Below are 25,299 nucleotides of genomic sequence, written 5' to 3'. Positions count from 1 at the left end.
TTTGAGAGAGACAGAAGAGAGCGCATGAGAGAGCAAGCACGAGTGGTGAGAGAGATGGGGAGCAGAGGGAGAAGCAGGCTCCCCGCTGAGCAGGGAGCCCAACTTGGGGCTCCATCCCAGGACCCCAAGATCATGACCTGAGCCAAAGGCAGATGCTTAACCAACTGAGCCACCCAGGCGCCCCTCCCCCGCTTTGATAACTGTAACAAATTACCTTAGATAGGTCAAAACTTCTATTTTGGTTTGGGTATTACTACTAATACTGTCTAAGTTCATCCTACAGAAATACCAAGGCCAATGTATGTATTACCCTAGTTTACATTTTAAAGGAGAATTGCGTTGTTTTAGGATCCCTTATTTCCGTTGAAAAAGACGTATTTCCAAAATTCAGGTGTTTCTTCTCTAACTAATTTATTTTAAAAATTTCTAAGCGTTCATAAAAACACTTTCCCTTCTAAGTGGACAGTCATAACTCTATTCAATCTTTGCTCACTTGCTTTATAAACAGAAAGGGCTAGAAAGCAGGTGAAAAGTATATCAGGTCGCTACTCTGTACCAGGTACTGGGCTAAACATTACCTACTCTACCTGGGCAATTCTCACAACAGTGACAGGTAACTATCATTTTCTTAAGTTCATACAGAAGAAAATTAAAGCTTAGAGAACACTAACTTGCCCATAGTCACACGGATAGAAAAGACATCTTTGTCATTAAAAAATAATAACAAAATGGATGCAGTAATAAATTATAGAATCACGAGTTCATATTTAGTTCCATTATTGTGGCTGTTACTGAAAGCATGTAGTTATACATATGCATAAACACACATACCTCTGTGTGATCACTGTTATATGACCTTGACACTCTGATTTTCCACACAAAGAAGTTAAGGTCCATGGAAGTGATAGGACTAAACCACAGGGACACAGCCAGTTAATTGAATTTCAGAACCCACAAGCAGATGCATTTGTGTGCCTCCTGGGAACGTGAGTGCTTAACATATTGGCAGTTTGTCCAGAACTTCCTTCCCTGAGTTCTTAACACATATAGAAGAACTACCATGCTCATGGCAGAGATCCATCCTGATTTCTTCAAGTGAGGCTGCCACTCCCATGCCATAGGACAAAGAAATAGGCTGTGGATCTATGTTAAGTATTCAGATGCTTGTTTGTTTACATTGCAGAAGTGTAACCATGGTAGCTTCAGTGCTGTCACTATCGAGTCTGTCAATAGAATTGTGTAGTGATATCACTGGAGTTGTGAAACAATCATTCATATCTGTCCTCATGTTTATATTTAGCAGTGACTGTTAATGGTCCAATTATAGGATATAAACAAGCTCCACCCAGAGTGAGCCTAAATGACGAGATGATTGCCTGGAGACCTAGGGTTACCCAATGCGTATTGCACTATGAAATGAAAATATCCAGCACAGACAACTTTATTGTGACTATAAATTTGGTTTCCCACTAATACCACTTCAAGCCAAATTATGTATATTTGATGAGGCATAATTTCTTATTAGATTCAGAGAATACCAGGGCAGACTACATCATGATGGGATTATAATTTGAATTTTAATCAGGTTTTGCTCATTCCCCAATACTAGCTAGTGAAATTAATTTGGTGCCATCGTTATTCAAATGAATAGAAACAACATAGGACAGAAAGAGAATAAACTGTGCTGCTTACCACAAAAAGTAATGTACTCTTTTATAATACTAAGTGTAACTGTTGGCATTTTTTCCCTGACCTTTCCATGAACCCTCTCTCACCAGCCTTGTGGCGGTCACTTGTCCAAGACAGATGTCTGACTCTGGGTTTTGGCATCTCTAATCAGGGATTTAACATATTGAATTCTGCCTTTTAATCATTCTCTAAAATGTTCTTTTGATAACCTATATGCAAACCGTGCATGTAGATCAATGTTGCTCATTTCTGACCAAGAGAATGTGTTGAAAGCTTTCCAAACAAGATATCATTAGTGAAGTGGAGAGGGAATTTAGTGTAACAGACTTTGGTTTGCTCCTTTGTACCTACTGTATTTCCCTCTTTTCTTCATCTCGCACATCCAAGATTTAGACATTTGGAATAAATGTTTATAACTAGAGATGCCATTAAGTGCATGAAGTCAGAGCTAGAATAGCTTCTAACACACGATCTTATTGTCTGTACTAACCACACCATCAGCTACCTGAGAATAATGTAAGTAATAGAAAATTGAGTTGCCTGAATAATGAACCATTTTCCCTTAAAACTAGCTACTTTTAACTCATTCTGTTGAGTAGTTAGCTTCTACGCAGAGTATTTATTATCTGGTCTTTGTTTCCAAATCACAGTTACATGTTTAAGTATATGAACAATTAGAGTTTCATAAAGGTTAAAGAGTCAGGTGGAATAAGCCAGTGGAAACTAAGGTGATACAATTTTGAATATTAAAACCATGGTATCTGCCACACTACCAGACAGATTTTTTTTAATACATGAAAAGTGGTAAAACATCATTATCATAAATGGCTCAGGGGCCTGGTAATATATTGTTTTTTCTCGAGTATTTAAGTCATCAAAGCAGTAGCAAGAGGTCAGTATCTAATGTTGCCTAACAGCTGGAGGCAGATCAAGATGATCTTAGACTTGTTTTTCAAAACATTTTCACAAGGGGGAATATTAATAAAAAATTTAAAAGGAAAGTTTTAGAGTTTGCATGAAATGAGCAGAAATAAGATTTATACTCTGCCTCTGAAAGTGTATTGAATATCACTTCAATTTGCAAATATTGATACAACTGTCATACTATTTTCACATTGCAACAATTTTGAGTTTTCTTCACTTGAAACATTGTCCCAGGGGGCACTGTGACTGTTAAACTAATCTTTATTCATGATTTATGCAGCCTGAACTCAAATCTCTGAAGCAAAATTAATAAATCATGTGTCAATGGAGAGAATGGCAGAGACTATAGACAATTTGAAGAACAATTTCTAAGTGATTGCTACCACTTAGCCAACTTTTAGTTTATGGAAATTTTCTACTTAAGATATGAAGACTCTTAGGACCTCCTGAAAACCGTACTCATTCGCTTTCTAGCCTGATTTAGTCCAAGATGGGCAAAAACCAGGCTATGCCAAACCCAAATATGGTCAACTCACCCTTTAAAAGATAACTAGCAAGGAAAGTCACATAGCTTGACTTCACAGCACACCAAAACTCTAACTCAAGCCATTCCTGCTGCAATTTATGTCCATTAGTTCTTGCTGTTTTCTCAGAGGAGCTTTTAGAGTATAACTGAGTACCCTGTGTGGAAATATAACCAAGCAATCACCTAGGAGACAAAGGTATGTTGATAATCAGTCCCAGAAGTGATGCTGGTTGGAATACCAAGTAGGTCTCCCCATCTTTTGGTTCCTAAGATGTTTTCCACCACAGTATATAGTCATTGCAGCTTTAAGCACACCCAGGAATTGTTAACTGTGATTACTTGCAGTGTGATTATTTTTTTAAATAAACTTTTTTTTGTAGAACAGTTTTATATTTACAGAAAAATGAAGACAGTTAAAAAAAAGTTCCCATACACCTCACACCCAGTTTCCCCTACTATTTATGTCATAAATTAGTGTCGTATTTTTGTTAAAACTAATGAACTAGTACTGATGATTCTTATTTTTTTTTAATTTTTATTTATTTATGATAGGCACACAGTGAGAGAGAGAGAGAGGCAGAGACACAGGCAGAGGGAGAAGCAGGCTCCATGCACCAGGAGCCCGACGTGGGATTCGATCCCAGGTCTCCAGGATCGCGCCCTGGGCCAAAGGCAGGCGCTAAATCGCTGCGCCACCCAGGGATCCCTAATGATTCTTATTAACTAAAGTTTATACTTCATTCACATTTCCTTAGTTTTTACTTACTATCCTTTTTGTGTTCCAGGATCCCATCCAAGATCCCACCTAATATTCAGTTGTCATGTCTCCCTAGGCTCCTCTTGGTTGTGACAGTTTCTCAGATGTGTTCCTTGTTTTTGACAACCACTTGTCAGGTAGCTTGTAGAACATCCTTCAACAAGGATGTGTCTGGGGTTATGAGTTTGCAAGAAGGTGGCCACAGAAGTCAAGTGCCAGTGTCATCACATATGACGAGCATGTGGACTTATCATGGTTGACACAGTGTGATCACTTGGCTGACATAGTGTTTTCCAGGTTTCTCCATTGTAAAGTTATTTTTCAACCCTCTTTGCATACAGAAACTCTTGGAAAAGAATTCACCACACACAGCCAACGCTTAAGGAATGGGGGGTTATGCTCTACCTCTTTGAGGTCTGAGAGCACATATAACTCTTTCAGATTTCTTCTGCACAGGAGATTTGTCTCTTCTCCCTCCCCCTCCCTTGATTTATTTCTTCAGTCACTTCCTTGTCTAAGTATGGACTCAGATTTTATACTTTGGCTTAGGGTGTAATACTGCTTTATTTATTTTATTGCTCAGAATATTCCACCTTCAGTCATTGGCGCTCTTACAAGTGGATCCTCTCTGTTTCTTCAAAATGATCCCACCATTGTGGGTTTTTGTTTTTTGAGGGTTTTCTTTTTTCTTAGTTTTTATTTGTCTTTAAGTTAATTGTATCTTGCACATAAAAGTCAGCCAAATTGGTAGTTAGCAACTTTTCTCCTCTGTGCACTAGTCATCAATCAACTTCTATTCAAGTGAACAAGTGGCATTTTTTTTAAAAATCTGTCACATTTGATTATTAACCATGAGATTATTCAGTACCCTTGATATTTCCTCTCCTTTTCTCTAACACCCAGTCAAGACACCCTTTCTGGATTCAAAGATAAATCATTTTAGAAGTAGTGATAAACAGAATAGATCAGAGGTAACTATGGACACAGAATAAATGGAATATGAAGAATTCACTCACTAAAAAACCCCTAAAAATACAGAATAAAAAACTGGGCTTTTAGGAAAAAAAATTGAACTCTTAAGAAAAGGCTGAAAAAATTAAAGATAAGTAAATATACTAGACCATTTCTTAAACTAACATACTCTGAATATAATCAAGAGCATCTAAGCCAGAGAAACAACTTAAAGCATACTAAATAGTAACCTAATACCTCATTAAAATGAAGAACAAGACTCCCTCTTCACCATGATCATTCAGTATTCTGCTGGATGCCACAGCCCAACCAAAAAACCGAAATCTGTGGAAAGGAGGAAAAAGATAATCATTATTTATATATGGTATTTCTCTTTACCTCAAAACAACAGAATCAACAAAAATATAATAAAAATTTAATAAAAACAAAACCTATGTACAAAATAAACCAAAATCAATAGCTTTTCTGTAAATGAGCAGTGTTTGTAAAATACAATGGAAAAGTTTCCATTTATTGAAGTGTAAAATATTCAGTAACAATAAATCAGTACTTAGAAAACCAAACTATTTTGCTAAGAGAAATAAAACTCAAATAAATGCTCTGTACCTAGATAGGAAGACTAAATATTTTCAAAATGTAATTCTTTTCTACATTATTCTCCAGGTTAAATACATTTTTATCAAAATCTCAACTTTAAAATGGTGACTCAGATGAAAAAACAACAACAAATCCAGGAAGAACAAACAGAAATGATCAGTAAAACATGGGAGACATGAGATCTTTTCTTTGTCTACCATTGCTAAAAATAATTATAAAGCTTTAATAACTTTGAAATATGGTGTTTTTCAAATATAGATTAATGAAGCAGAACCTACAGAGAAATTCTAGTATGTATAAGGATTTACTATAGAGAAAGGTGGGCATATAAATGAAGACGTTATCAATAAATTAATCTAAACCAGTTGGAAACCATTTGAAGAAAATGAAAGTTTGCTTTTGATATCACACCATACACCAAAGTAAGTTATAAATGTATTGAAGAATTTATGAAATCATAAAATCATAGAAAATCTAGGATGAATATTTATCTGCTCTTGAAATGAAGATTTTTTTTCTAAGTAGAAGAATAATAGAAGATACCACAGAGGAGAATTTCTAGTTCTAGTTTTAACTTCTGAAACTTTTGTGTCAGACTATAAATAAAACTAGAAGACAAGTGACACAATTTTTTTAATTAAATGCCTATAACAAAGAATTCATATCTTTAATATAGACGCAGAACTAAGAAAAAAGCAGCAGTGAAGTTGAAGATTGGGGAAATGATGTGAGTAGACACGTCAGAGAGACAAAACACTATGGCCAAGAAACACATGATCAAGTTTTAAAGGAATATTTATTTGCTTCATATTTATTTATTTACATCAAGAAACTCCAATAACAAAGTACCATCTTTAACCTGCAAATCTGAAAAGACAGTTTAAGTGAAATCCAGTCTTACAAAGATTCCGTGAAAGGGGTGGTTTTGTCAGCTACTGGTGGAAGTAAAAATTTGATTGAAAATGCAGACTTTTAGGGGACAGAGCATTATTGGAAACAGGACTGGGAAGCAGGCTATGATCCCAACTACCAAACTTGGTAGTTTCTCATTATCTTGGTTGTGAACCTGAACAGGTAGTCTAAGATCTCTGCATCTTTGTTTCCTCATCTTTCAACAAAGAGGTCAGTTTAAAAATATGGTCAGTGTGAGAACAAGAGAAATCCTGAGACCAGGAGAAAGATGGATGGGAAATTTAGAGAGAAGGGAATTGTTTTTAAAAGGAAACTGATGAAAATCTCAGGTCCATTCATTGTAACATCAGGGAAACCCCAGAAATAATCATCAAAATATATGTGGGAACTTGGCAGAGGGCAGACAAGGCATTAAAAATAAGGGAGAAGAGGAAGCATTACTTCATAAATGATTTAGCTCTCATTATGAAAAAAGAAAGATAGATTAATGCCATATCTTGTACAGATGGGTAATTTTAGATGAATTAGGGGCCTGCATGTGTAAAACAAATCTTTAGAATTATTAAGAGGAAATACGGGGGAGAGTATCTTTATGACTATGGAGGGGAGATTATTTTGCAGTCAGTAACACAAAAAGAACAGTTCATAAAGGAAAAGATTACATTAAGAAGTAAAACTCTTTGATGCAAAAGCCACTATAAATAAAGTGAAGACACAAACCCTGGACTGAAAAAAATGTATTCACAACACACAAAACAAAATATTTTTGTTTCCAGACTATATAGATGGAGAACCTTACAAATCAGTGTGATAAAGACAAACTGACTATAAAAATGAGGACTGAAAGATACCTTCAGGCAGTACACAAAGGAGATTTAAAGGACTAATAAATATAAAAGACACTAAGTCTTACTAACAATTAGAAGAGATGCTTACTAAAACACAGAAGTATCATTCTTCAGCCATCAGAAAAACAAAAATAAAGGAGTATGACTATCCAATTGCTGGGCAGGTTGAATGGAATAGAGGAAATCTGCTCAGCTTGTCAGGCAAGTGGTCTAATATGCTACTTTGGAAGTTGACAATACCTGAGTTGTCAGTAGAGTTGGAAACATGGTCTATGAACGTGCAGTTTTACCTCTAGAAAATTTGCTAGAGAAGCACTTGCACCAGAAGCCTCGTGGAAGGATATTCACATGAAGCACATGAAGTTTGTCATGGCAAAAACCTCATATCTGGTAATAGAATAAAGATAAAATATACCATGTTCATGTTGTGTTTCTGTTGCTATATCCTCAGCCACCAGAACAGTTTCAGGAACATTTTTGGTGCACATAAGTATTTGTTAAATGAATGATCACAGGGATGCTCACAGCAGTTAAAAATGGATAAACTGGATCCATATGTATCAACATGGACAGATTTTAAACAAAGCATTGGAGGAACAAAATGCTTTTGGACTATGTATGCCATGGTACAAATTTAATACACATAAAACAATTTTAGGTACTGTTCATAAATACTGACATATGTAGTAAAAATACTAAAACATGTACTAAAAAGAAAACACAACATTTATAATGGTGGTTGCCTCTGACAAGGAAGTGAAGGATGGTAGGAAAGAGAAAAAGGGAAGGAGAATGGGAATAGGGGTAAGGGGTTGGGAAACAAAAGGCCACTTCAGCTGGCCTCCACAGTCTCATTTCTTTTAATAAGGAAATTATCTGAAGCACAAATGACAAATGACAAATGTAAATTTAAAAAAAAATTGAGTTGTAAATACATAGGTGTTTTCTCTAGTTACAAACTTTTTCAATAAAAAGAATTATTTTGTATCCATTAAATTGCAAAATTAACTATATAAATGGAAGTAAGAAATGAAAAAAAAGTGGAAATTAAAAACAGGGTGGATGAGATTTTCAAAATTCATTTACTGAGTTTAAAATAATTTCAAGTGGGGGATCCCTGGGTGGCTCAGCGGTTTAGCACCTGCCTTTGGCCCAGGGCGTGATCCCGGAGTCCCGGGATCGAGTCCCGCGTCGGGCTCCCTGCACGGAGCCTGCTTCTCCTTCTTCCTGTGTCTCTGCCTCTCTCTCTCTGTCTATCATGAATAAATAATAAACAAATCTTTAAAAAAATAAATAAATAAAATAAATTCAAGTACATCTCCTGGACCTTAAAACAGTAAGACAAGAAGATATAAAAGAAAATCTAGGGGCAGCCTGGGTGGCTGGAAGCTTTGGCGCCACCTTCGGTCTGGGGCATGATCGGGGGACCTGGGATCAAGTCTCATGTCGGGCTCTCTGCAAGGAGCCTGCTTCTCCCTCTGTCTGTGTCTCTGTGTGTGTGTGTGTGTGTGTGTGTGTGTGTGTCTCATGAATAAATAAATAAAATCTTTAAAAAAAAGAAGAAGAAAGAAAGAAAGAAAAAGAAAGAAAGAAAGAAAGAAAGAGAGAAAGAAAGAAAGAGAGAGAGAAAATACAATGACAATGGACACCCAATCCTAGAAGTCTAACACATGGTTACTTAAGAACTCCAAAAAGAGAACAAAGAGGAAATACAAGTATTTAAAGAAATAACACAATATTTCCCAGAGCTTCAGATTAAAAAGGCAAAGCTTAGGACTACTGGGTGGCTCAGCGGTTGAGCATCTGCCTTCAGCTCAGGACATGACACCAGAGTCCTGGCATCAAGTCCCACATCAGGCTTCCCGTGGGGAGCCTATGTCTCTGCCCCTCTCTGTGTCTCTCATGAATAAATAAATAAAATCTTTTTTAAAAGGCAAAACTCTATGAAATTTTGGACATAAATGAAAAAGAGAAGATGCTAACAATATTGGGGAAGGTTACTTACAAAGAAATAAGAATTGGACTGGTATTTTATTTCCAGTTAGCAACTCATAAGAAAAATGAATTCACAGTTCAGAAAGAAAATAGTTTGAAACTTAGAATTTATTTATCATTAAGCTATTAATCAATATAAAGACAAAATAAAAATTTTAGAAATCTCTAGAATAAAGATCTCGGGGGTGGGGGGGGACTGAGAATATTTTCTAGCAAAGGAAGCAGAGAACCCAAAAGAGAGAATGAAGAACATTCAAGAAAATATTGACCCTATTCTCAAAGAGTAACAATGAAAAGAAATCCTAGGGTTGTGGCATGTTTAGAAAACAGTATGTCTCAGTTATAACATGAGTCAGAGAGCAATGGGAAGCATGACTTAAAGAAGAATGTGGATTTTCTGTAATGATTTGATTGACCAGCTGTATGATCTTAGCATTAAGGTAAAAATTATGCTACTATTGACAACAAGAAAAAAAGGCCATTGAAACTGTCAGGAAAAACAAAAAGCTCCATAGTCCAACTATGGAGCAAATGAAGATGAGTGTTGATTTAGAGCTATTGGTAAAAAATAATAAAAAATTTTTAAATGTACTTTGAGGCCAAGTGCATTTTCTTTCAAGCATTATGGATTAAGGAACCCCACATCTCCTTCTGTCAGTCTCCAATCACACTACCTAGCTCTAAAATCAAATTATATCTATTCATAATTCTTAATATTGAAATATTCTTTCTTGTTTTCATTTTCTGAAATGAAATGGTTTTATTTCTAAACCATCTGTGGAAGACAAGTGTGATTACAGACAAGTCATAAACCATGAGAATGCAAAATTAATGATGTGAATGAGAGAATCTGAGTGATGGGAAGAGAGACGTAATGGAAGGAGGTAAAATTATGCTCGTTTCCTCAACTTATACAACTGGGGGGAGTTTAAGAAATACTGGTTTAAGCTGATGGATTAAAAAAGAAATATTTAGGGGATCCCTGGGTGGCTCAGTGGTTTGGCTGCCCTTAGCCCAGGGCACAATCCTGGAGTCCTGGGATCGAGTTCCACGTCAGGCTCCTGGCATGGAGCCTGCTTCTCCCTCTGCCTGTGTCTCTGCCTCTCTCTCTCTGTGTGTGTATCGTGAATAAATAAATAAAATCTTTTTAAAAAAAAGAAATATTTAGGAGTATTACTTAAAGTTATAAAGTTAGCAAAGAACTTAAAAGTAAAAAAATACAACACAATTTAGGAAAGGAAAGAGGAGAGAAAAAAAGGTAGTGGGCTAGATTTCTAATTTTTTAAAAAAAACAAGGAGTTATTGATACTGCTTAAATTTGATAAACCAAGAATTGTTACAAGCGGTTACCAGGGCTAGGAGTCATTTATCAACGAGAGGTGTTATGCTTCCATGTATACCCTCCTTTAATGAGTCAATCTATATTACCATGAGAATACATCACTTTTATAATAAATTTGAAAAAGGAGATAAAAATGTAACGTTCTGTCTGCTTTGCGGATTCCCTCCCCAACTCATAAAAAGAGTCTAGCTGGAGAAAATGTTAAGAGTGTGCTTCTGAATTTATATTGTAACTTCTGTATCCTTCTTAGAGAGTAGAGACCCTAGATTACAGTTGTGCCAAGATTTAAAAACCCACAGTACAATCACTGAACAACGGACAAAAATGTCCAAACAACTCAAATGGAAACATTAAAAGTCAATGCCTTGTAGACGATGCTGTTGGTGTACATGTAACCTACCCTTGGCCAGATGAGTTAGACATCAGCCAAAATCAACAGGGAAAAGATGAGTCCAGTGAACCCAAGTCAGCAGAGAAATGGATGGGCTTGAAATGATTCAAGAGCATGTACAGAGGTATAACAAGGTGATAGTCTATACTCGTTTACTGTTCACTTAGAGGAATTTATTAACAGTAGAACTAGGTCTCAAAATATTTCATGAAAAAAAATTCAGCAAGTAGTACATTTTAAACTTCATGGCTATTAGAAAGGTATTAAAAATAATAATAGCTAACATTTTACTGAGCGCCTATTATATGCTAAGCATCTGCTGAGTGCTTTGCATGCATTGCTTAATCTTCAGAAGAGTCAAGTAAGGTTCATATTGTTATTATCTCCATTTACAGATGAGGAAACTGATCACCACATGTTAAATAACTTGCTCAGATTTATATATCCAGTAAGAAATGAAGCACAGATTATTATATTATATTTGGGATTATATCCCAAATTTGCCTGATCCCAAAACCTGTAAGTTTAGAAAATATGAACACATTTTTTAAGAAATAAATTTAACTAACTACAATCGTAACACCTAGGGATTATGATGTATTTTAATATATCTCATCCTCCCAATGTATTTTCATTGCGTAATACATTTTCTGTTTCTTAACAATTCGGGGATCGTACTGTATATACTATATATTGTTCTGTAATCCACTTTTGTCATTTAAAAATGAATGGCTGTTATTTCATATGATTCATTATTCTTCTGCCTTCAGTCTTAATGACTTCTTGATATTAATTTATTCATTCAGTCAGTCAATATTTATTGATGCACAGGCACTATTCCAGACACTGCTTGTCCACATAAGTGAACAAACAAAAATTTCTGAATTCAGGAAGCTTCCATTTCAGTAGGGAGAGATAACAACACAGTAAGCGAATTATAGATCATGTTGGAAGATGGCACACACTACAAGGATTAAAACATAAGGCAGAATAAGGGGGCTCAGAAGAGCCAGGAGGGTGGTAGGGTATTAGAAATGTTCACTGAGAAAATGATATTTGAGCAAAGCCTTGATCGAGGGAAAAGAGTAATCCAGAAAGACATCTGGGGAGAAAACTCTTGTAAAATTGAGATATTGTTCACATTCCATAAAGTCACTCTCTTAAATGTACAGTTCAGGGGCTTTAGTGTATTTATAAAGCTGTACAACCATCACCACTAATTCCATAACATTATCATCAATCCAACAACCCTATCCATACCCTGTACCCATTATTTTTTTAAAAGACTTTATTTATTTATTTATGACACACACACACACACACACACAGAGGCAGAGACACAGGTAGAGGGAGAAGCAGGTTCCACACAGGGAGCCTGACGTGGGACTCAATCCCGGATCTCCAGGATCAGGCCCTGGGCTGAAGGCGGGGCTAAACCGCTGAGGCACCTGGGCTGCCCACACCCTGTACCCATTAGAAGTAACTTGCCATTGCCTCCTCCCCACAGCCCCTTGCAACCACGGCTCAATTTTCTATTCCCAGAGCTTTGCCATTCTGGACATTTCACATAAATGGAATCAAACAATATGTAGCATCTTGTGTCTGGCTTCTTTTACTTATTATGATGTCTATAAGTTTTATCCAGGTTGTAGCATGTATCAATGCTTCATTATTTTATAGCTGAACAATATTCTGTTGTGTAGATATATCACATTTGTTCATCAATTCATCAATTGATGGACACTGAGTATTTCCACTGAGTTTTGATGGGAACTCATGTTGTGTTTTTTTGTTTTTTTCTAGTAGGTATATATACCTAGGAGTGGAAATGCTGGGTCAGATGGTAACTCTATATTTAACTTTTTGAGAAAGTACCAGACTGTTTTCCCAAGTGGCTGTGCCAGGAAGAAAGCATTTCAAGCCAGAATGAACAGTTAGGGCAAAGGCATGTGCATGGCACAGCAGTGAGGCCACTATGACTAGAGTGGTGTGAACTCAAGATAGAATATAGAAATAATAGGGCGGGGAGAAGGACTAGAAGGTATAGAGCCCTTTAGGCTGTTATAAGGAACTTGGTTGTTATTCTGAGAGAAATGAGGAGCCACTGGAGGGTTTAAGCAAGGGATGCTGTGACCTAGCTTCATTTTTAAAATAATTAATACAACTGCTTTCTAGAAAACAGACTACAGGGGAAAGATTAGGAGACCAGCATAGTAAGGCAACCAAGAAATGACAGTAGCCCAGACCAAGCTGGAAACAGTGAAGGCAGTGAAAGTGGTTAGATTCTGCCTATGTTTTGAAAGTAAAATTAAGTAGAGTTTCTGATGGATCTCGTGGTGCTGGTAACAGAAGAAAAAAAAGTCAAAAATAATTACTCATCTGTTGGCTGCCGGAGCATCTGGAAGGATGGAGATGCCATTGATTGAGATGAAGATGACTACAAGTGGACCAGTTTTTATTGGTGGTGCTAGATTCAGGAGTTTACCTTTTAACACATTACACTGGCAAAGCAGAGATTTTAAAGAGGTAGTGGGATATACAAGTCTGGGGTAGAAGAGAGAGGTCTAGGATGGAGATAGAAATTTGGAATTAACTGTGTCACTGGTGGGATTATGAAGGAACTGAGTGTAGACAGAGAGGAAAGGAGGACCAAGGATTGCCTCCTAGGGTTCTCTAGGGTAAGACAATAGTGAGAAGGGGAGGAACAAAGAACATCAGGGAGACAGGAGGAAAACTAATCAAGTGTAATATGAAAGCCAGGTGAAGAAAGTCAAGATGTCAAGATGGAAGGAGAAAATATTAGGTCAAAATGCTGCAGAGGTCAAGTAAGAAGAGCACTGAGGATTAACTGTTAGATTTAGCAACATAGAGATAACTGGTAACTTTGACAAGCAGTGTCTTTGGAGTTGTGTGGGTAGAAGGCTCATTGGAATGGGTGTAGCATAGGAGGAAAGGTCCAGAAGGAAACTCTTGAGGGTTATGGATAGTTTCATTACCTTGATTGCAGTAATGCTCTCACAGTATATACATATATCAAAACCAGTCAAACCATACACTTTAAATATGTGCACATTAGGATTCTTTAATTATACTATAATAAAGCTGAAAAAGAAAGATAATGAGAGGACAGAAAGGAACCACTTTTGATGAGATTTGCTGCGGAGGGAGCAGAGAAATGAGATGATAGCTTCAGAAGTGGGAGAAAAAAGGATTTTTTTGAGGTGGGAGAAATAACCACATATGTGTATGCTATTGGGAATGGTCCAGAAAGGGAGAAATTGATGATGTTATGAGGGGAGAGATGCTACAGAGAATCACATAGAGTAGATGAGGCTGCTGAGGGCCAGGATCTAGTGCACAAATGGAGGAGGCGGCACACAGGTGGTACATTTATGGAGAAAGGTGGAGAGGCTGAGTCTGTGGTTACAGATATCAGTAGGGGAGGAGATGGGGTGGTGGGAGTCTGTGGAAGTGCTCTTTGGATTGCTTCACTTTTCTCTTTGAAATGGGAAGCAAGGTCATCAGGTGAGAATGAGAATGGGAAGAAGCTGTTTGCAGTGTGAGGGGGAAAAGGTCAATGTGACATAATTATCAAGGAGCGTGAGACCAAAGAACAATTGCTGGGCAACATTGAGGGCTCAGTGAGTTGTGGCTATGAATTTCCATCCAGTGCATTTCTGTTTTTCCCCAGTCAGATTCAGCAGCAAGAGTACAGGCATAGAGTTGGCAAAGAACTGGATCATGCTTTTGTCAGGAGAATAGACAGGCAAGAGTTATGGGTGGGTACACGGGAAGAGATGGATTATAGTGGTGGATCTTTTGTTTAAACTTTCTCTGGAAGAAAGAAGGAACATCAAGAGAGTGAGGTAGAGTGAAAAGGTAGAAGAATCAACCGATTAGATGTCCTGGGGGAGTTGAAAGATTGTTGGAGATGGGCTGGCTACTGGAGGGAGTGAGCTGGAATGATGGGTTGGGGATGGTCAGATTGGGACACATGACAGAGCATTCCATTACATGGATGTACAGAGTTTGTTTCACCAGTTCAGACCCCTTTCTGAGATGAACCTATAGGATCAAGGAATCTCTCTCCCTTACTTCTCCCACCTATTATTTCTTGGTCATTGTTAATTCTCTCTGAGATTCCAGGAATTTCTACAAGGTTCAGCTCCTTCTCAGATCACTTAACCCCAATTTATCCTCTATAAACAAGCACTCTTGCCAAGAGAGTTGATCAACTCTCTAGTAACACCTGCCCTTGTACGCTGAGAATTCTGTGATTCCCTTGAGAACCAGAAGGGCAGTGAGGGGAACCTGTCCAGTTGCCATGTGTCTGCCCCTCTAGGGTCTCCTTGGGGGTAATCTACATTATCAAGGGCTCAGTCTTGGATGAAGTGTTATTAGAATGAAGAGAGATGGCATATTTTCCTTTGATAACTGGGGTTCTAATTCCCTAGTCCAGAATTTCAAAGACAAAAGAGTTTAGGTCTTTCAGAGTGTAACTCATCCTTTCCAGAACTCTCATCGTATGAAATGTAATCTGCCACTTTGTCATAGACGACATTCTCTATTTCCTGTTCCATCAAAACTCCTGTACATGTTGTTTGGAGATACACGGATCATTGCAATGTTGATATATATTTTTTTGTTTTGTTTTGTTTTAAATGATCTGTGTTATGGTCTTTAGTGAGAAATAAGTTTAACAGGATAATTAAATCCTTTAGGGAGGATTAACTTGAAATTTCTTATTTATGAGCTTTCTGGTACCGTGTTTTCTTTAACATATGTATGTGAAGGAGTTGGCATTTAGATTTTAATGCATTTATAACTGCCTCCTAAACTTTGTCTTTTAAGGTCTTCCTCCCTGGGATTTCCTTTTAATAAAGCTTTATGGAAGGAAAAATCTTGCCTCTGTTCTACATGCCCATCCTGTTCACCTTCCCACCTCTATGGCTGCAAGCCAACAAAGGCACACACTCACAAAAACACACATTACAAATGCTGCCTATTCAAGAAACCTGCCCCCAGCACAACACCTTCCTCGGTCTGATCCTGCCAGACGGATATTTAACATCATGTTAGTACCAACATATGGAGGTCCATCCATGTTTGTGAGTTCCCTATGGTCACTCTGTACTCTGCATACTAGAGTCTTTCTATCCATATGGAAGTCTTTTCCACTTCCATCACCAAGTTCTATGCTGGTGGCCTGTCATCAGTGACACACAGAATGAAATCTACAGGCATTTCAGAAATAACTCCCACTGCACCTAGCCCAAAGATCATTATGCATAACTCCATGGAACAGAGAAACTCCAGTGCCACAATTCTAGGCTACTTTCAACTCTTCATTCTCTCATTCATTCCTTCATTCAACGTATTGTTTCTCTGAGGAACGTGGAGGATAACAAGGGCAAAGTTTTCTCTGTTCCTTTGTGCATTTCTGCACCAGCCCTAGTCTGATGCACATAGCAGACATTCAATTATTTTTTTGAAGATTTATTCCTGAGAGACATAAAGAGAGAGGCAGAGATACAGGCAGAGGGAGAAGCAGGCTCCTCACAGGGAGCCCAATGCAGGACATGACCCCGTGACCACGCCCTGAGCCAAAGGCAGACGCTCAACCACTGAGCCACCCAGGCGTCCCAGCAGACATTCAATTATTAACAGACTGAGCACTCCCTGGAAGATAGCCAACAGAAGCATGCCCTAGCCCATCCAAGGTTCCACTGAGAGGGACTTCCAGGGGTGTTTAGAGAATGGAAATGTTTAGCTCCCAGCTCAGCATTGTTTTACTGATGAAGAAGTGTATACTGCTTTCTTCCTCCCCCAAAAAAGATGATTTTGGTGAGAGAAAAGCATAGTGGGAAAATGCAGTGAAGCCAAGTGGGTACCTAGAGATCATGGAGGAGTTTTCCCTGACCAAATACACCATTGTCCTGTTTAAAGTAATTCTTCTCATATTGCCTACACCCCTGAACACATACATGCACACACCCTCTTCAACCCATATCAGAGGTGATCTCCAAATGTCTGTGATTTCAGTGACTGCTCGAACTGGCCATGTGGCTGCCTGCATAAGGGAAATGATATTCTTTTGTTCTTTTGCTCCCTTATTTTCTTCAATGGAATCAAGGGTCTACGGGGTTATTTTTAGTCACTTTGGTCAGCAGGGAAAGGAAGAAAAGCAAAAGTGAAGGGAGTCCTGATGTTCTGCTGCAACTTCCAGGAAAGAATGGGCTTTTAAAAACACCACTGGTGAAGATTAATTCCTTTGTCAATAAATGTCAGTAGCTAATCTAGTGCCAATTGCCTATGCCTGAGGAATGAGCTCTGAGGCCCCGAGCAAACTAGATCATCTTGTGGTATGGCATTTGTTTTCCTCCCCAGCACTGACCAGGCATCTGCCATTCCTTTCCATTTTTTACATTGCAGAGGAGAAAGAAATGCCAGACGGTTTCTGCAACTCCAAAGGGCAAATTGGATATGTTTTGACATATGTTGAAAGTAAATTATTCTAAAAACCTATTCCCATATAGAATTATCTTTCTGGGACACAGCACACTAAATGTCACTGTAAGTCCTGAGCTCTTTCATGCACTAAGCCAGTGGGCAGTGACCTGCCTTGCTTGGTTTTAGCAGCTGAGTTGGACTCACAGTGGGGGGTTGGGGTTACTCATGGGGCAGCGGGAGGTACTTGATATACCTCCGTTAGCCTCCCCAACAACCCACCACTCCTACTAGGAAGAAACTGGCTCCCTTCCTGGCTCTTGGCTTTTGGGTCACTTTCTGCAGGGGCTGTCAGTTTCTCTGGCTACTCAAAGGCAGATAAAGCCTAAGGTCCAACCTGGTCCAAGGAGCATCACTTTCTATTTGGAGGCTAAAAAGTCTTGGAGACCCAGGGGAATAAATCCATGTTTGAGACGTTTCCAGCTTCTGAGAGGGGAAAGTCAGGCAGGCCCAGCTTGCCTTATCGTCCCTCTACCAGCCCCTGGAGCTCAGGAAGGTTGATGAAGAGCAGCTTTCACAAGTTTTTGCTGCAGCCCTCAGGAATCAACTTTATGTGGCAACCTGGTACACCCAAACACAAAATAAACTTACCTTGCAAAGTACAATGGACATCAGTCCTTGGGTGTTTTGTTTTTGCTTAATTCCTTTTAACTGTTTTCTTAAAGTGCTTCTCATACTAAATATAGACTTAATGAACCCAGTAATAAGTCACCACCCAGGGTATGAGAAACACTGTCCGAGAATAGCAGAACACCAGTATTTGAAGGTAGGCGGGGACTGCAGAAACAGGCCCTTCCTGCAGACCCTGTGCACCTGCTCCATGGTGGGTTGGTCTCTGCTTGAACATCTGCCCCGCAACCCTGAGAAGCCAGGCAGGTGCTGAACATTTTCCCTGCAGCTTCACAAACACCGCCAGGTGGCTTGAGCACTCGAATTACCCTATTGGGGGGCACCTGAGTGGCTCAGCAGTGGAGCATCTTCCTTCAGCTCAGGGTGTGATCCCCAGGTCCTGGGACTGAGTCCCGCATCAGGCTCCTATGAGGGAGCCTGCCTCTCCCTCTATGTCTCTGCCTCTTTCTGTGTGTCTCTCATGAATAAATAAATAAAATCTTAAAAAAAAATAGAATTACCCTCCTGGTATAGATGAGGCTCAGCTGAAGTAAGAAGCTTGAGGTGCCCAGCTGGGAGAGCCAGAATTCAAATGACATCGCTGTGACTCTGACCCCCCTTGTAACCTTGACCCCACCTGCTCGAAGCCCACTGATAGCCACTCACTGCCCTCAGGGTCAAGTCAAAACTCTCAACCTCTGCTGCTTTATTTTGCTCTTTTCCTCCCCCCCAACCTCAGCCCCCATCACTTTGCACTACAGTCTGAAGGAACTCCCTTCAACTGTGCTAACACTCCAGGACTTTCTGGACCTCTCCCTTCCTTTTACCTGGTTCATTCCTCTTATTTCAACCTTATCTAGGTCTCAGCTTAAATCTCATTTCCTCTGAGACACCTTCTCTGATTGCCTGTGCCCACTCCCACCCCCTCATGACCAAAATAAGTGCCTCTTTGTACACTTCCAGACCACTCTGTACTTTTCTTTGTCCTGATATATAGTCATTTATAGCCAGTGGTGTACCGGTAAATATTAAGCAGCCAACTCCCTGGGGAAAGGGGGAGGGAGGTGTGATTTAGCATTTGCTCATCCCCATCATATAAATACTTCCACCGTTGCCAATCTCAAACCGTTAACATGGCTTCATTGAATATGGACTTGGAAAGGCATCAATGTTATGATACCTGCTGGCTCCAGTGGATGTCGGTCTTATCCTGTCTGACCTGGGGAAAGGCAGGGACTGTCTCTGCCTTGTTGACCATTGTGTCTCTCCTCAGTGACTAAGAAGGAGGGCAAGCAACAAAAGGCGCTGGTATTCTGAGAAACCCTGGGGTAGTGACGTGTATTGCTTCTCCACAGTAAGGAAGGGATGGGAGAGGACCGGATGTAATGAAAACAATAGCCAACAATCACCGCTTCCTTACAGACTACACAGCATTTCCACACACACTGTATCACGTGATTGTTTTCTTGGAGAGGTGCTATTTCCTAGATGAACCTGTCTCCCCAGGGGTGCAGTGATCTACCCAGGATCACACAGCTCACCCCTGAGCTAGAACAAAGGTCTCCACATCCCCTTACAGTTACGGGTGGCTTCCCTTATCAACATCCCTGCTTGTAGTGAGAACGTAGGCTTTTGGGCACATGCAGGGAACAGGGAAAGTAATGGTGCAGAGAAGGGCGAGGACTGCCCAGGCATGAGGAATGCTGTGCGTGCGCATGTGTGCACACAGCCCAGCACACACGTGACACAGCATCTGGGGAAAGGAATACCAACTGAGTGACAGAACCAGTGGTGACAAGATCCCTTAGCTGTGGCAGGTGGGACTGTGAGCGCCGGAGAGCGGGGCTTGAAGAATCTGACTCCTGGGTTCAGATTCCATTCCACCACTTCACTGTGTGACCTCGGCCCTGGAACCTTTCTGTGCCATCCCTTCCTGCTACAATACTAATTTTTTTTCAATGGTCTCACCCTTAGAGGATTGTCAGGAAGAGTAAATTAGATAATATGTGCCAGATGCTTGCAATAGTGGTAGTTCTCTAGTGCGTCAGTATTATTTTTCTGTCTTTCATTACAATGGTTTTTGTCAATGTTTTCAAATACAACTGAGGTACTGTCTCATCCTTTATTGGTGTAAGTCATAGGAAAAGAAAACCTTGCAACAGTGCGGTGCTGTTAGTACGAGTACAGATAGAGTCCCACCCAACTTCCGAGGTCAGTGTATTTCTCAGGAAGTTGCAAAACATGTAAAAAAAAAAATGTCTTGAGGGGCACCTTGGTGGCTCAGTCGGTTAAGCATCTGCCTTCGGCTCAGGTCATGATCCCAGGGTCCTGGGATTGAGCCCACATCATGTTACCTGCACAGTAGAGAGTCTGCTTCTCCCTCTCCCTCTGCCCCTCCCCGCAGCTCACACTTTCTCTCATGAACTCTTTCTCTCTCTCAAATAAATAAAATTTTTAAAAATGTCTTAAGATGGTCATAGAGTTAGAATGAAAGCCAATGACTGCTTGGACTTCTCTCATAGAGAGCTCTGAGGATTTCCCTTGTCCAAGTAGATTCACCAGTGGCTTTACATGGCTTAAGACATGCTTTGCAAAATACAATCATGACTAAACTGTACAAAGACATTAAATGTCATCTATAATAAATGACTTGTCCTGTACCATTTTCTTACCCTGTGTGGTATATAATTATTTCTCTGTGCTTATATTTGTATGTCTGTGTCTACAGTCAGCACTTTGACGGTAAAACCCTATAGTGCAGGGCCTATGTTTGCTTTTGAACCAGGAGAATGGTCTTTACGTTGTTAAAATTACATTACAAAAGTAAAACGAAGATTAATATCTTATGACATGTGAAAATTACATGAAATCAGAATTTAATTTTCTGTGAATAAGGCTTTATTTAAAGTTTTTTATAGCCAGGCTATGCATTTAATATTGTCTCTGACCATTTTCATGCTACAGTGGCAGAGTTGAGTCTTTGTAACAGAGATCACATGTCCTGCAAAGCCTAAAATATTTACTCTCTGGCCCTTCACAGAAAAGGTCTGCTCACTCCTGGCCTAGAATAATGAGTAGATCTCTTAAGAAGTTAAGGTCTTATTAGTAAATGCTACCATGGCCATGTTGAGATTCAAGGTTTTTATTGCTTCTCAAAGCACACAGGGAATAGTGGAGACAGTGCTATGATGCCAGTTTTTAAAAGCCACAATATGATCAAACAACTCAAAATGCTCAAGAAGACTTCCTTTCAGTCTCTAAGATGGCTGTCATGGAGGTATAAAGTTAATTTTAGGTAAGAAATACAAGGCAGGAAGGCTGCAACCTTGAGTCTCAAATAGCATCATGATTTTTTTAAAGATATTATTTATTCATGAGAGACACAGAGGGAAAGAGAGAGAGGCAGAGACACAGGCAGAGGGAGAAGCAGGCTCCCCACAGGGAGCCCAATGTAGGACTCGATCCCGGATCCCAGGATCACGACCTGGGCCAAAGGCAGATTCTCAACCACAGAGACATCTGGGCACCTCATCATGATTCTTTTTCTTAATGTACTTAATTTTTTAAATAGATTTTATTGATTTATTTATTTGAGAAAGAGAGAAAGAGAGCAGGGAGAGGAGCAAAGGGAGAGGGAGAGAGAGAATCCCAATCAGACTTCCTGACACAGGAGCTCAGTCTCACCACTCTGAGATCAGAACCTGAGCTGAAACCAAGAGTTGGCCACTCAGTGGACTGAGCCACTCAGGCACCCCAGTACCATGATTCTGTACAGCAGCAATGATGGCCAACATTGCATAGGGCTGTTTAGAAGATCAGCTAACACGATCTGTTCATTGTTACAAAATACCATCACTGCATGTTTCCCCCTTCCAAGACTTAACCCTCATTTCTGTCCAGACCTCTACCACAGGCTGGGTGCAATAGTGGTGATGAGGTCCGTGTGACTGCTGGCACTGCCACCAGCAGAAGCCCCCCCCCGCCCCCCGCCCAGCACTTCCATGAAGCTCACACCAGTGAACCAACAAATGAATTAAAGCCTGTGCTCTCCTGGCATCAGGCCCCAAATGCAAATGATGATTCTGCCAGAATCCTACTGAAATGTTGCCCTGAACCTAGACGAAAGGCAGTCCCCCCCCACCCCACTACCTTATTCAGATTTTACTCTGTGGGACATTATTAGCACGTATAACACATGCTTTGGCTTAAGTTTTGAGAACCCAAGCACAATTCTGAAAACTGTTTCTACCAAGTGTGAATTTTCCCACCTGGGTCTTTTTTTCCCCCTATTTATTACACCTCCCTGTTGGGCAGATCATGTCAACATTTTTCTCCACAGTTTAGAGAAGACAACAACTTTCTTAAAAATGGTTTGAACTTTTAATCTTACCTGCTGCCTGAGGAAGCCCCTGAAATGCAGCTCAGCACAAACGGGCTGAAAAGGACAGAGGGCTCATTTTCCACACTCTCAGTTCAAGACCTCTCCATTTCCAGAGTACTTAGAAGTTGTTCAGCATTTTCCTACAAAATTCTCAACGCAACTTTTCTGAACCAAAGTGAGTTGTAAGGCACTATCAGTTTTACCTGAGTTATAAATGAATTTCTGTATCTGCTCAGTAATAACTCAGTCTCAACACATGGTTTTCTTACTAAAATAGGGATTTGGAGGAAATTTTATGGACTGGTTATTTTATATGTTCCACCACTCAAAGTGACGTTCCTCAGTTTTTGAAAAGCAAAGCTTCTAATGATGAATTACTTTAAAAAAAAAAAAAGTAAAAACATAATGCACAGCTGTGCTACAATTAGAATGGCCATCTAGCCAAAGATACATATATATTTCTCACTGTTTAGCATGAAAATCCCTTTAGTTGAGGCTGTATCCGTGGTAAAGAGAAGGGGAGATAAAGCATGATCTGCTAACAGATAAGGGGTAGAATTTCTACACTCAATCATTATTATTCACGGATTCCATATTCAAGAATTCACCTACTTGCTAAAATTTATTTGTAACCCAAAAATCAATACTTGCAGTGCTTTCATGGTGATTTGCAGACATGCACAGGGTGGCAAAAAATTTGAGTTACCTGACACACATATTCCCAGCTGGGGTCGAATAAGGCAATGCTCAGCTGTTTCAGATCTCATAGTGTAAACAAGTGTCCTTTTCACAATGTACTTTTGCATTTTTTTGTTGGTGATTTTGCTCTTTAAAATGGCAAAACTACTGATGTGCCTTCCAGTGTTCCTGAGCACAAGAAGGCTCTGATATGTCTTACAGAGAAAATAAAAGCTAGATAACTTTCATTATCTAACTTTAATAAGAAAATGTGTTAGGGGCACAGAGGTGGTGCAATTGGTGGAGGGACTAACACTTGTTTGGGGCTCAGGTCTAGTCTCAGGGTCATGGGATCAAGCCCCAAGTCAGGCTCCCCACTCAGCACACAGTCTGCTTGAGTCTTTTTCTCCCTCTCCCTCTGCTCCTCCCTCTGTTCTCCCCCCAACCCTCTATAAAATAAATAAATCTTTAAAAAAAGAAAAAGAAAATGTGTCAGATAAGTTTTACTCAGGCATAAGTAAATACTCTTTTATTTCTTTTAGGAGCAATGGTTCAGCATTGACTAATTCAGCATTCACAGCCAGTTAGAGAACATAACTACCTCCAATAACAGGAATCGATGACATTTGAATTTCCCTTCTCTTCAATTCCCACATATGGGGCTTAAGTACCTTTAGTCCAAAAGAATCTCTGGCTGTTAAAATTACAACTGTTTTTTTTAAATAATTATAACAATTATTTTCAAAGCATCAAGAATTTCTTCCAGTTCTTCCAAGATAATTACAGTTCTTTTATTTATAAATACTAGACCATGTTTCAAAAGGAGTCATATTGAGGGTTGATCATTCGGCATGGATGATAAAGAATAGGTTAGAGGATAAGAAGGAAATGAAGAAACAGGGTAGGAGCCAGGGGACTGCTAGTATAGTTTCTTTCATCTCAGCCACTCCTGAGACCTTCTCCCCAACCCAACCCCTGGCCAAACCATTTATTCCATCTGGGGAAGCCTTCCTTTCAAATGAGAAAGAAAGAGCATAGAGGTCAAGGAGGTTATATGGGTGACACATTGGTCCTAAACTTTTTCTATAGGAAACATAGAAACTGAAACAGGACTTTCAACTGAAACAGGACTTTCAGTTGAAGGTCACTCGTTACAACCAACACTAGCGTAAGGTTATGTTTGTTGTAGAATCAGATGCTAACTGGAATTTGTACTTGTGTTATCATTACACAGTATCCAAGAAAGAGGACACCTCTGGCAACCTTCATAAAGTTTTCTAAGAAAAAAAGGCATTTGCAACTTTAGTGACTAATATATCCCCAGAATTCACTTTTATTCAAAGAGAGGACAGTCTTAGACTTTCCTGCCTACTCCCCAGATACCTGATGATAATAGCAAAGGAGATCACTATATATTTTTTTCTGGTTGGCAAGAAATAAGGAAAATTATTTATTTTGGCCTCTGAAAAGCTGAAACTATTACATTTTCTTCATTGTCATGCACATGTGAAGTTATTTCCCTCCAACCAGATTCTAATTTTCTATAATTCAATAGGACAGCCCGCAGAACTATCTTGCCTATAGTTTTAAAGTGCTATGGGGAAAAATTAAATCATTGCACAAAAAGGGAAGTGAATGAGTTGTGATACCCAGAAAAATATGTGATGACTCACAGATATGAAAAGAAGTTTCATCTGCAGCATGAGACTCTGGGAATACTCAGGAAAGTGACTTGGCTTTCGGTTTTCTCATATTTTCTCCTTTTTGTCCTCCACATTAACTCCCAGCTTAGGGGAAAAAAAAAAGTTCAATAGAATCAGACCAACAGAGCTGAGAATTATGCTTTTCTTCGGTTAGTAAAATGTGGATTGAAAAAATCTGAGATACTTATCAATGTCAGTGATAACCACTGCAATTGCATATTATAAAAGTTAATCATGAAATCTTATAGCTGTTACACACTGTCTTGCCCAAGCATTAAATACCAAGAATTCTTCCTGTTTCAAAATTTGAGCATTATCAAAAGATCATGTACTTTCCCTTTAAGCATTCAATCCTACTCAGTGCATTAGGAAACTCTGAAGTTTTGTTTTGTGTGTGGAATATGCTTGTCATAACTGAAGAAATCACCAACTTTGTTAACTCTAACTTTGGGGGGGAAGAGAGGTTTT

General features: G+C 39.3%; 1 protein-coding gene and 1 long non-coding RNA gene across 8 annotated transcripts in view; one reads left to right on the top strand and one right to left on the bottom strand.

Annotated features, from left to right (window-relative positions):
• LOC144322028 (uncharacterized) overlaps window positions 1-1,209 on the bottom strand; it is a 51,055-nt gene extending 49,846 nt beyond the window's left edge. For 2 of the 7 annotated variants that reach the window (XR_013387587.1, XR_013387590.1), the window contains exon 1: window positions 832-1,202. This is a non-coding gene — a long non-coding RNA (uncharacterized LOC144322028). Of the gene's footprint in view, window positions 1-831 lie in introns of all 7 variants that reach the window. The other 5 variants (XR_013387592.1, XR_013387591.1, XR_013387593.1 and 2 more) reach the window with 4 other exon arrangements.
• MARCHF3 (membrane associated ring-CH-type finger 3) overlaps window positions 1-25,299 on the top strand; it is a 136,344-nt gene that overhangs the window by 57,011 nt on the left and 54,034 nt on the right. The window lies entirely within an intron of this gene.

This window comes from Canis aureus, chromosome 10 (genome assembly GCF_053574225.1).
Source record: "Canis aureus isolate CA01 chromosome 10, VMU_Caureus_v.1.0, whole genome shotgun sequence".
Classification (NCBI taxonomy): domain Eukaryota; kingdom Metazoa; phylum Chordata; class Mammalia; order Carnivora; family Canidae; genus Canis; species Canis aureus.
The sequence above is the reverse complement of the archived record's forward strand: the minus strand, read 5'-3'. Positions and strand labels throughout refer to the sequence as shown.